General features: G+C 38.0%; 1 pseudogene; it reads left to right on the forward strand.

Annotated features, from left to right (window-relative positions):
- The first annotated feature begins 4,679 nt into the window (after nucleotides 1-4,679).
- Nucleotides 4,680-7,581, forward strand: LOC134654714 (uncharacterized; annotated as a pseudogene).
- The last annotated feature ends 3,906 nt before the right edge of the window (nucleotides 7,582-11,487 follow it).

Below are 11,487 nucleotides of genomic sequence, written 5' to 3' on the forward strand. Positions count from 1 at the left end.
GTATCTGACTATAGGTCTAATCATGCCGAATGGTTTAAATTTATATATATATATAAAATTGAAAAACCAGAACGGGATAAAAAACGAGGGAAGAAGCGAGATGGCGCCTTACAAATTTCTAAAAAAGTTTTTGACACGTTTCTCGAATACTACGCACGTATGATAAGAAAAAACTGTTTAAATCTATTATCTAAATATGAGAATAGAACTAGAGCATAAAAACTATTGCTTTCGATGCGTATTTAATTTACAATAAGCAAAAGAAATGTTCATAACAATCTTCCTTGGAGGATATAATCAAACGGAGACGCCATGTCTGTAATTTTCTGTACAAAACAGTCTGCCGATTTTTGCGGGGGAGGGGAACGTCAAATGTATGCGTAACGTAAAAATAGCCATGTCAGATAAACGTCAGTCCATACATTGTGTATGACCGTTGGCCGCCTATTTTCGACAGAGGGGAAAGCCTGTTAATGGCTACTCCGTTTAGTTGTATCCTCCAAGCAATCTTCATTTTACGATGATCGGCCATTTTCGGCAACTCTCGGTTGGTTTCGTTTCGGTGGTGCTACAGACAACATTATTTGATGTGGTGCTACAGACATACCAAATGATTTTGTTTGTCATGTTGGTATACAGTTATTGCGGCGTTTTATTACACGAAGTAAAATAAAAAGTGATGTCAACCTCAACCTTAGTCTGGGCTTACCATACGAGTGACTTATGCCATATATGACTTATCAATAATATCAATCAAATTAGTATTATCGTATGATTATCGTGTTAATAATTTGTATTTAATTGTTATACATTTCTTTTTGAGTTATATTATTCAGATTGACTTTTCACGGCTTCGGCAAACATTGCCATTCGTCCGGGGAACGGGCTGCCGAGATGGGCCAAAAATACAAAGTTGATAGCAATTAAGTTATTTAATATGAAGCCCATCAGTTTAAGGGATGGTGCCCGTAATAATGTGTGTATGATAATTATACTTTAATGACTTTACAGATATAACCAATTCGGGAACTGTTTTCTCGCGTAATACGATACGACTAGACCAGGTAGGATTTTTTCTTCATGCTGAACAGTCACCATCAGATATATCGGAGCGGCCGAGGTATTCACAAATATCTGAACAATGTAAATTATAATGTAGTTAAAGTGCATGTTCAGATATTTTTGAGCGACCTTGGTGGCTCCGGTATATATCTAATGGAGACTACAAATTCATGAAGCAAATGTACAGTCAGCATCAAATAAATAGTAAAGGCTAAAGTAGCCAAATATATCGTAATATAACTTTGTTGCATAGAAATAAGGATGTGTTCCGTTATAGTGGTGATGTATTTGGGCATTGGAGAGACCAAAGCGGCTAAGCGCTCAGTGGCTCGGATACGAGAGAATGGGAGAGGATAGTGTCGTGAAGAGAGCGTACTTGGGACAACGAAATGGGAGACGCCCGATTGGACGTCCTACAGGTATCGCTGGAACGACGTAGTTGCTAAAGATCTGCTCAACCTCGGCCATGGCGACTGGCGAGAGCTATCGCAAGACCGGGAAACATGGCGTGATCTGGTGTCGGAGGCCAGGACTCACTTTGGGTCGTTGCGTCACCGTAGCCGTCGTAAGTAATGTCAATATCCAGACAAGGAAATGGGGACTACTTACGTTTGTATGAAAATACGATTTATGGGCGGTGGTTTTTGCAATTGGGCTTATAAAAATAAATAATAATTTTATGTTAAAACAAGTTTTAAATAAATACCTACGTAGATGAAAAAATACAATCTTGCCTTTTATCAAATCACATCATTTTTTGAGAAATTTGCTAATAAAGTTATCCAAATAACGGTTATAAATAAGAAGTCCCTATCACAGTTATAAACCCTGGCAGGGTTCAATACATCATAATATCGGTATCTAACTAAACATAAGACAAACTCTTTACTTCATTTACGCGAGCGGAGCTGCGGGCCCGTCTAGTTATTGATAAATGTGAAAACAGTATTACCCGATTCTAACTTACAATAATTAAAGAGGTCCTCATACATATTTTTACTTATACAGGCAATAGCGGTTCCCGTATCAATCTCCATAGTAACCAGTTTATTATCTATATACACAGAGACACTTACTGGTTTATAGTCGTTCAAGCACAGATGGTTTAATTCTTGCTCGATGTCATACTCATTCCCGCTGATCTCTGCGTCCTCCATCTGTTGCACATTTCCGAAATGCAGGCCACTTCTCTCCGCCCTTGCCCACTCTGGGCAAACCCGGCGTAAATGCCCCGTGTGCTGGCACTTGCTGCATACAAAGTTCTTATAGCGACAGCTCCCGTAGGTATGGTTTTGAGCGCCACAGGCCCCACAAGACGAATAGCGCTGTTGCGGGCCGACTGTAGGGCCCCCGCCGGGCCGGTTGGCCCTCCCGAATCCCGCCCGCTGCTGGCTGGCCCATGCCGGGCCCGCTCCGCCACCTCCCCGCTTGCGTAGGCCGCTCCCGCCGGCCGGCGCGAGCGCATGCACCGCGGCCGCCTCCCCGCCGCCGCCGCTCCCGCTCCCGCTGACCTCCGACCCCCGTGACCCCTTCGCCTCCACCGCGGCCGAGTCCCGCTCCGCCGCCTCGAGGGCGGTCGCGACCTTCACCGCTCGCGCATAGGTCACGCCGTCACTCTCCGCAAATAGCCGCTGGCGAATAATGTCACTCCTTATTCCACATACGAACTGATCCCGCATGTTGTCATCCAGTTTATCTTCGAACTTGCAATATCTTGACAATTTTTTTAATTCCGCTACATAACCGGCTATAGTTTCATCCGCGCTCTGTCTCCTTTGTCTAAACCGGAACCGCTCTGCCAACGCCGATGGCGCCGGCTGTAAGTGATCACTCATGCACTTTACCGCCTCGTCAAATGTTAACTTTTCAGGTTCTTTCGGGCTGGCCAAATTCACTAATAGTTCATATGCTTCGTCCCCCATAGACGCGATAAGCACTGGTAACTTCATATCGTCCGCCACTTTATTAACCTTTATGTACATTTTGAGCCGATCCACGTACGACGACCACACCCCGCACTTAACGTCGAACACACTTAACTTTCCGATCGACATATTGAACTCCGCTGTTAATTTTATTGTCCGTCGAGAGATCACTTATTCAATTGACTCGTCGCCACTGTAAAGTCCCCAGTAAATCCCTCGGGATAATTATATTTGCAGGAGCACAAGAAAACACAGCCGTTAGGAATCTTCATATATTGCAAGAATGACCTTATTTCTACCCGCGCTGTCATACGTTTCTTAAAGTGTAATTATCTACCTACATTACACTTACAACCGTTCGAATGATTTTAAATTTCGCGCCCATGTTCGGTTAGTGCCATAGACATAACTGCAAGTTCACGTCAAATGGTAGATGCCGCCATCTTTGTAGCGGTTGACACTTTGTCAGTCACGTCGCAAATGGCTTGCTGTTTATAACCTCACACTCACATACTTTTTAGTGTTTCTTTAAAAAAAACGAACTGTTTTAGTATTCCTATTTGATACAAAGTTCCTAACATTCAAGGACATTCCTATGAAGGTAAGCGATGTTTATATTTTTTGTTTATTTTCATTTTATAGAAATAATTCTCGCTGCCGAGAGAAGTGCCTATAAAGGCCCATAGTGTTTCTTTAAAAATAACGAACTGTTTTAGTATTCCTATTTGATACAAAGTTCCTAACATTCAAGGACATTCCTATGAAGGTAAGCGTTGTTTATATTTTTTGTTTATTTTCATTTTATAGAAATAATTCTCGCTGCCGAGAGAAGTGCCTATAAAGGCCCACCACACGGGCTCCCAAGATAGCCCGACGGGATGGGCCTTATTAGGAATATGATAATTAATTGGATCATAAAATGACAATGGGCCATTTCTTTTTTAACCGACTTTATAAATCTCAAAAGGAGGAGGTTATCAATTCATTGTTTTTTGTTTATTTTTTTTTATGTTTGTTACTCCATATCTCCGTCATTACTGGACCGATTTTGAAAATTCTTTTTTTGTTTGTATGTATGTGCATACAGATTGGTCCCGTTTTTGTCAAAACCCAGTTCTGATGATGGGATCCATGAGGAATCGAGGGAACTCCTCAAATCTTAAAGGCATATATATAGTCATTTTTGTGTTTTTGACAACAAATCAAGCATAGGTATTCATTTAAAAAAAGTGACATTTGATGAAGTGGAACTGCTGACGATGATCAGAACGGAACTCTTCAACGAGGCAGAGTTCACGTTTGGCAATTTGTCCTCTTCGTTTTGTTTGTTAAGCAAGTTAAGTTTTTAAGCCACATTTTTGTCAAGCTAGAGTTCTGATGATGGGATCCATGAGGAATCAAGGGAACTCCTCAAATCTTAAAGGCATGCGTATAGGGATTTTTTTATTTTCATCAGAAAATCAAGCATTTTTATTAAAAACTGTCGCATTTGATGAAGGGGAACTGTTGATGATAATCAGAACAGAACTCTTCAACGATGCATAGTTTAGCGATTTCGATTTTGTGGGTCAGATCTTTGGTTAAATCAATGTAATGTTTTTAATACTTTTCATGGCGCCAAATACTAAAGGGATCGGAAACTTAATGTCATATCTTAAAATTGAAGTTTGATTTGTTTTTAGATTTCACAAAATGGAAACCAATAAGAACCGACGTGGTGAATGGACTGAACAACAACTTAAATCGGCCATTGAAGCTGTAAATAAGCGCTGTATGTCACAACGCAAAGCAGCAGCAACGTTCAGTATCCCAAGAAGAACTTTAAGAAATCATTTAAAATCTGGAAATGACAAAAAAAGAACTGGTCGTACAACAACACTAACTCACGCCCAAGAAAATGATTTAGCAAGACGAATAATACGACTGGCTCAAGTAGGTGTACCGTTGACCCGCAAGATTGTAAGAAAGCAGGCCTACTTATTTTGTGTCGCGCATGGAATACCAAATTCTTTCAATGACAACAAATGCATCGCAGGTAGAAAATGGCTAAATAATTTTTTAAAACGAAATCCTGCAATTTCTGTTCGCAAGGCACAGTTTATGAACTCCGCAAGAGCTCAAAAATTAAATAAATACATAGTGCAACAACATTTTACTGCGATCAAAAATATATATGATGAGTTAGATATTCCTCAACATCCAGAACGTCTATATAATATGGATGAAAAGGGCTGCCGGCTAACCTTGCACCACCAACAACATGTTCTTGCTCAAAAAGGGAGCAAGAGAGTACACTTTATCGCACAGGAACATGCTGAAAACGTAACAATCGCTATGTGCGTCAACGGTTCAGGGAATTCAGTTCCACCTATGATATTATTTAAAGGCAAAAGGTTAAAGCCGGAATACAACGACAATTTGCCTGATGGTACTATAGTCAGAATGGCACCAAAAGGGTCCATGACTACTGAGTTGTTCATTGAATTTATCCATCATCTTGGCAAATGTAAGTCGCCCGGGAAATGTTTACTAGTTTTTGATGGAGCTGCTTCTCACCTTGATGCTAGAATTGTGGATGCTGCAGATGAACACAACATGGTATTATATTGTTTACCATCAAATACCACACACGAATTGCAACCAAAGATAAATCGGTCAATAAATCGTACGAGCATTATTGGGACGAAGAAGTATTACTGTACGCATATCGTCATCCAGACCGCAAGCTTACGAAGGCAAGATTTTTAACAAAATCTTCTCAAAAGTATGGTAGACAATATAAAAAACGGGTTTAGAGCTACTGGGCTTCATCCCTATAATCCAAATGCTATTCCTCAAGAGGCTTTTGCACCTTCTATCCTCACTCAGCGGCCTGTTCTGCATGAAACTAGTTCTAACTCAGTTGTTCCAGCAGCTTTTGACTTTGGAGATTCAGCTGTGCATCACAATAATGACTCGGACACGGATTGTGAAGAAAGTGGTTGCATGTCGCCATCAATAATAGCTGAAAATGTTGATATATTTGATACTTGCCTTGCACCAAGTCCACTACAGCCTCAGCCTCTGCCTCAGCCGTTGTCTGGATATTTATCTCCATCTCCCCTTCAGCTTCAGAATCATACACCAACATATGCATATAGGAAATTGGTTAACTACAGTTCCTCCTCTGAATCTACAATTGATGATATTGCGGAACAACCTACAACAACAGATAATAATATGTTGGACAGGATGTCAGTGTTTCGTTCTCCGATTCCCGGCACATCTGGGTTAGGACAGAATTCCCTACGAAGACCAGTGATAAATTCTTCTACATCAAGTTCAGACGATGAAAATATTGATATAAACGCAGTGCATAAACACTTTAGCTATTCTGCCAAGAACTATAGGATCTATACATCATCAGAATCGGGAGAAGAAAACCTAGAACCATTTGTTGCAACAGCTGCTCACACAGATCAACAGACACAACCTATCCAAACAGAGGATCATAACTCTGATGATTCTGATGATGTACCACTATCAAATTTAACACAAGCTAATAAGAACACACAAAAGAGGTCTCCGTTTCACGAACTTATACCAACGCCTAACTTTGCTACCGTTAAAAGTAAACCTAGGCGAAAAGCAATTAATTATATAGGTCAAAAAGTTACTAAAGATTTGTTTGATGCTGTCCAAGAAAAGAAAGAAAAGGGATCAAAACCCAAGGGAAAAAATACTGACAGTCGAAAAAATAACCAAACGTACGAAAATGATAATACTAAACAAAATGCTGGAAGCCGAAGAAATAACAACCAAATGAACAAAAATGATAAAGAAGATCATACTAAACAAAATACTAGAGGCAGAAGAAATGGCAAAATTAACCAAAGTGATAAAAGAAACTATACTGAACCAAATACTAGAAGCAGAAGGAATACTAAAATAAATGAAACCGATAAAAGATACAATACTGAAAAAAATACTCAAAAGCAGAAAATCGTAAAACAGATTAAAGAAAAACAGGTAAATGTTAAAACTACAGACAAAAAAAACAAAAAAAAAATACGACTGAACTGTGGTATTGCCGAGCTTGTAAAGTTGAGCGAGTCGCAGATATGAGACAATGCGTTGGCTGTCTTTCATGGTTCCACGAAGAATGTGTTGGCCTAACTAAGAACGATGTAGAAGATTTCTCATGTCCAGAATGCAGCTAAAAGGCCCTACAAGAATTTTGATTTTTGTTAGTTGCGTGTAATTACGTAGGTATAGGTATAAATACCTAAGTTAGTTATTTTTGTTCCTATTTCACTAATTTTTTTCTATACTCCTAATAAGGCCCACTAAAATTGTAAAAAAAAAAGTTTGCAATTTGTAAGGTTATTCGTTGTTTAAATTTAAACAAATGTTAGAATAGGCAGAGGAAAAATGTTGTTTTTATGTTTTATAAAGTTTTTATTTGTTTTTTTGATAGATTAAGTTTTGCTAAGCCCAAGATGGCCCACCGTCCAATTATGACCAAAAAGTTTATTATAAGAGACTGATTACCTAAGAAACGCATTTAATACGTTAATTTTAATGCATAAAGATAATTTTTGTTTTGATAGCGTCTAGAAATTACTTGCTTAAATATTATTGTTATTGCTTATTAATAATCTGTCGATGTTTGATTGCTTTATCGACTACTTTTTCAAATGTGTTATTTTAAACGTAAAAATTCTACGACATTAAGACGTATAAATAACACTTGCACTGCGTGTGCTATCAAAATCCTTGCAGATTTATCTTAATGTAACTCTTACTGTGTTGGAAAGTGAAGTTTAAATTTATTGCTAAACATGAGCACCTTCAAAAAGGTATTACATTCATTATTATTACAAGTCGGTTATAAAAGCTAATATCTTAATGATGTCTTGTGAAGAAATAATTACATAGCTATTGATATACCGACAAGTTATCGATACTGTCATATGAACATTTTGTCAAGCCCTAGCGTAAAGTAACAGATTATGTTTTTACACAAAATATTTTAAATTATCGACTAATATGATAAAATATTAGCACACAAAGGAAGAAAAACTTATAATGAACTGTATAAACCGGCTTCTTACACTTTTTACGCTGTTAATTTGACAAAATATCGTTATGAAAATTTCGCTCGGAATACCATAAATCCTCTGAAACGAGTATTTGCTTGGATTATTTGGCCCTGTGCCTGTGACACTGCAACCCGGCACACTACAAGACACCATCTTCACTGAATTACTTTATTTAATACTTTTCGTCCTAATCCGTGTATATTTTTCAATTTGAAAATTACCGTGATACGCTCTTGGCCGTCAGCGGCCGTCGTCAAACTCAAAAGTGGTTACGTTTTCTCATTGGTAGTCCGACTCTTTCGCACTCATGGGATGTTCATATACGTGATGGCTTCCCTTTCGCACACTTAAGCTGTCTGTCAAGCGCGAGCGGATTCTAGGTCTGTGGTAACTACTAATCACGCGAGATTCGATATTCAAAATATATCCTGTCTGGACTTTCATGCATGACTCAATCATTCTGATGTTGTAAGGCAAAGACAGCCACTAGCCTATATTCAGTAGACAGTATCCTAGGGATTTTCCCTCCGGTTCCCTTCCTATTATTTGCTATTACTTATTTAGACAGCTATAATCGCAGCCCATGTAACATACCACAATTTTAATTACCTCACACTATACCTAATATTGTTGTTTATTTACTATTAAAAGACAAATATGCTTATGCAAAGTTATTAATAGTTAGGCAACATAAATGTTCAATTTATATAATGTAAAATAGAAGTATCAAACATATATCTGCCAAACTAAACGCATATTGGTATAGTATAGGGATGTTGACTGTTTTTAAAATAAATTATTATACAACCAAACATGAAATAAAGCACCATAACAATAAATATGAAGCCGTAGACTTAAGTTATTTTTAGTCACACTTTCTATTTTATAAATCGTATAGAACTATAAGATAAAGAGTAGGTAAATTGACCGTGACGTCATTTTATAATGTTTCATATAAATTCCACAGCGCCATATCGTTTTGACAGTTCGAAAAAAGAAACTGGTGTAATGACTTGTGCTTAATGTTAATAAAATACCAATAAAATACAGTGTTTTTAAGATTGTTTTTATTTAAATTTTTCCTATTTCTACTATAAAATTTGATATTACCCGTATTCAGTTTTCAATAGTTCTTAACTTAATAATACAGAAAGATAATAAAACTAACAAAGAAAAAAACCAAAAAGATTCTAATGCTTTGATCGGTCTCGAACCCGGTTTCTTAGGATCTTTAGTCCGCTTATGAAACCACACAGCTACGCAAACATTACTTGTGATGACGAAATTATTGTACAGTTTCTATACTGCTATTAGGGGGGTCACGTCTCTCTGACGCTGACTGTACCAATTGATATAAAATGTTCGCCGATGAGGACTAATCCTACAATGAAATATAACTTTTATAAGGCAAATTACGAACTTATCAATAAAGAAATTGATAAAATAAATTGGGACCACATACTTAACGATGTCCCAGCCGAATGAGCGCTAGATAATTTTTATGAAAAAGTTTACCACATTATAAAAACTCATGTCCCCCAATCCAAACCTAAAAGCTAGCATTTTCAAGTCTGGTTCTCCAAATCTCTTATACACATCTACAGAAACAAAAATAAAGCTTGGATAAAATGGAAAATCTATGGCAATATCTCCGATTATCAAATTTTCTCCCTCTATAGAGACAGGTTTAAAAGTGAATGTACTAACTGTATTGCAAGATACAAGAGAAGTATAGAAGAGAGCATACGAAAAAATGTAAAGTATTTTTGGACATACATAAATAATCGTAAAGATAAAATCGGCATTTCATCTGAAATGTGTTATAAGAACCAATGTTCTAATGACCCTAATACAATATGTAACCTATTTTCTAACTTCTTCAACTCAGTTTATGAACCATCCACGCTTGATAGTAACACTTGGTCACCGCCTTCTTTTTACTCTAATAGTTGTGATGTCATTTCTGATGTGCACTTTACAATTGAACTAGTCGAGCCCTCACTCAATACTCTCGATCCCGCAAAAGGCCCAGGGCCAGATGGTTTGCCTTCTATATTCTTAAAACAAACAGCACACTCCATAGCAAAGCCTGTACATATCATATTTACAAAAAGCATGCAAGAAGGAATTTTCCCGCCTATATGGAAATCGGCTAATATAATCCCCATATTTAAAAATTTATCTAAACAGGAAATAGAAAATTATAGGCCTATCTCTATATTGTGTGCACTGGCGAAGGTATGCGAAAAACTTATTCATGGCGCTTTAAGCGTATTTGTGAACAACCAAATCATACCTGAGCAGCACGACTTCATAAGACAGAGATCTACCAATACTAACTTAATGGTATTTACTGAATTCCTATTTGAACATATGAATCGAGCTGCTCAGGTGGATGCGGTATATACCGACTTCCGCAAAGCGTTTGACAGGGTCGACCACAAGCTCCTTCTTTATAAAATAGCTTTTAATGGCATTCGCGGTAATTTGCTCAGACGGTTCCTGTCTTATGTTACGAATAGAACCCAAAGAGTTGTGCTGAATAGTTTTCGGTCGGACGTGGTCGAGGTTACTTCTGGGGTTCCGCAGGGCTCCATTTTAGGTCCCTTGCTATTCAATATTTTCATCAATGACATAAAAACTTGTTTCAAGAATACTAGCATCTTATTGTACGCAGACGATTTAAAAATTTATCGTAAAATTACGAATGCAATAGACTGCCGACTCCTACAAGATGACGTGGATCGCCTGACCGATTACTGTCATACAAATAACTTAGAATATATATTTCTAAATGCAGCGTAATTAGTTTCACTAAAAACAAAAATAAAAATAGCTATAAATACAAGCTATGTGATGAGCCTTTACAACATGTAGACCACGTGCGAGATCTCGGAATACTTCTCGACTCCAAGTTACACCTAGACCAACATGTTGATATGATCGTCTCCAAAGGTTATAAAATGTTGCACTTTGTTACAAGGACAGCTACAGACTTTAAAAAAGCCGCTACATACAGTTATTTATTTAACAGTCTAGTTCGCCCTAAGCTTGAATATGCAAGCACCATCTGGGACCCGTTTTACAATAAATATATTGAAGCTATTGAAAGAATACAATATAAGTTCTTTAAAAGTGTCAACTATAAACTGTTCCGAAACAGCAAATTAACGTACAGTAACTTAACATCCAAATATGGATTAGTCTCTTTAAAAATAGACGCATTTTCCTTCAAGCAATGTTCCTTCATGGACTGTCACAACAAATTCGACTGTGCACAGCTTGTCAATAGAATATGTTATATAGTGCCCAGAACTGTTAACCGCCGAGACACGCGCGCGTACAGGCTGTTCGCGGTGGCCCCGTGCCGCACCAACGCCGGCGCGCGCGCGCCTCTCCGCAGGCTCCTTACTACGTAT

This window comes from Cydia amplana, chromosome 15, assembly GCF_948474715.1.
Source record: "Cydia amplana chromosome 15, ilCydAmpl1.1, whole genome shotgun sequence".
NCBI classification, from domain to species: Eukaryota; Metazoa; Arthropoda; class Insecta; order Lepidoptera; family Tortricidae; genus Cydia; species Cydia amplana.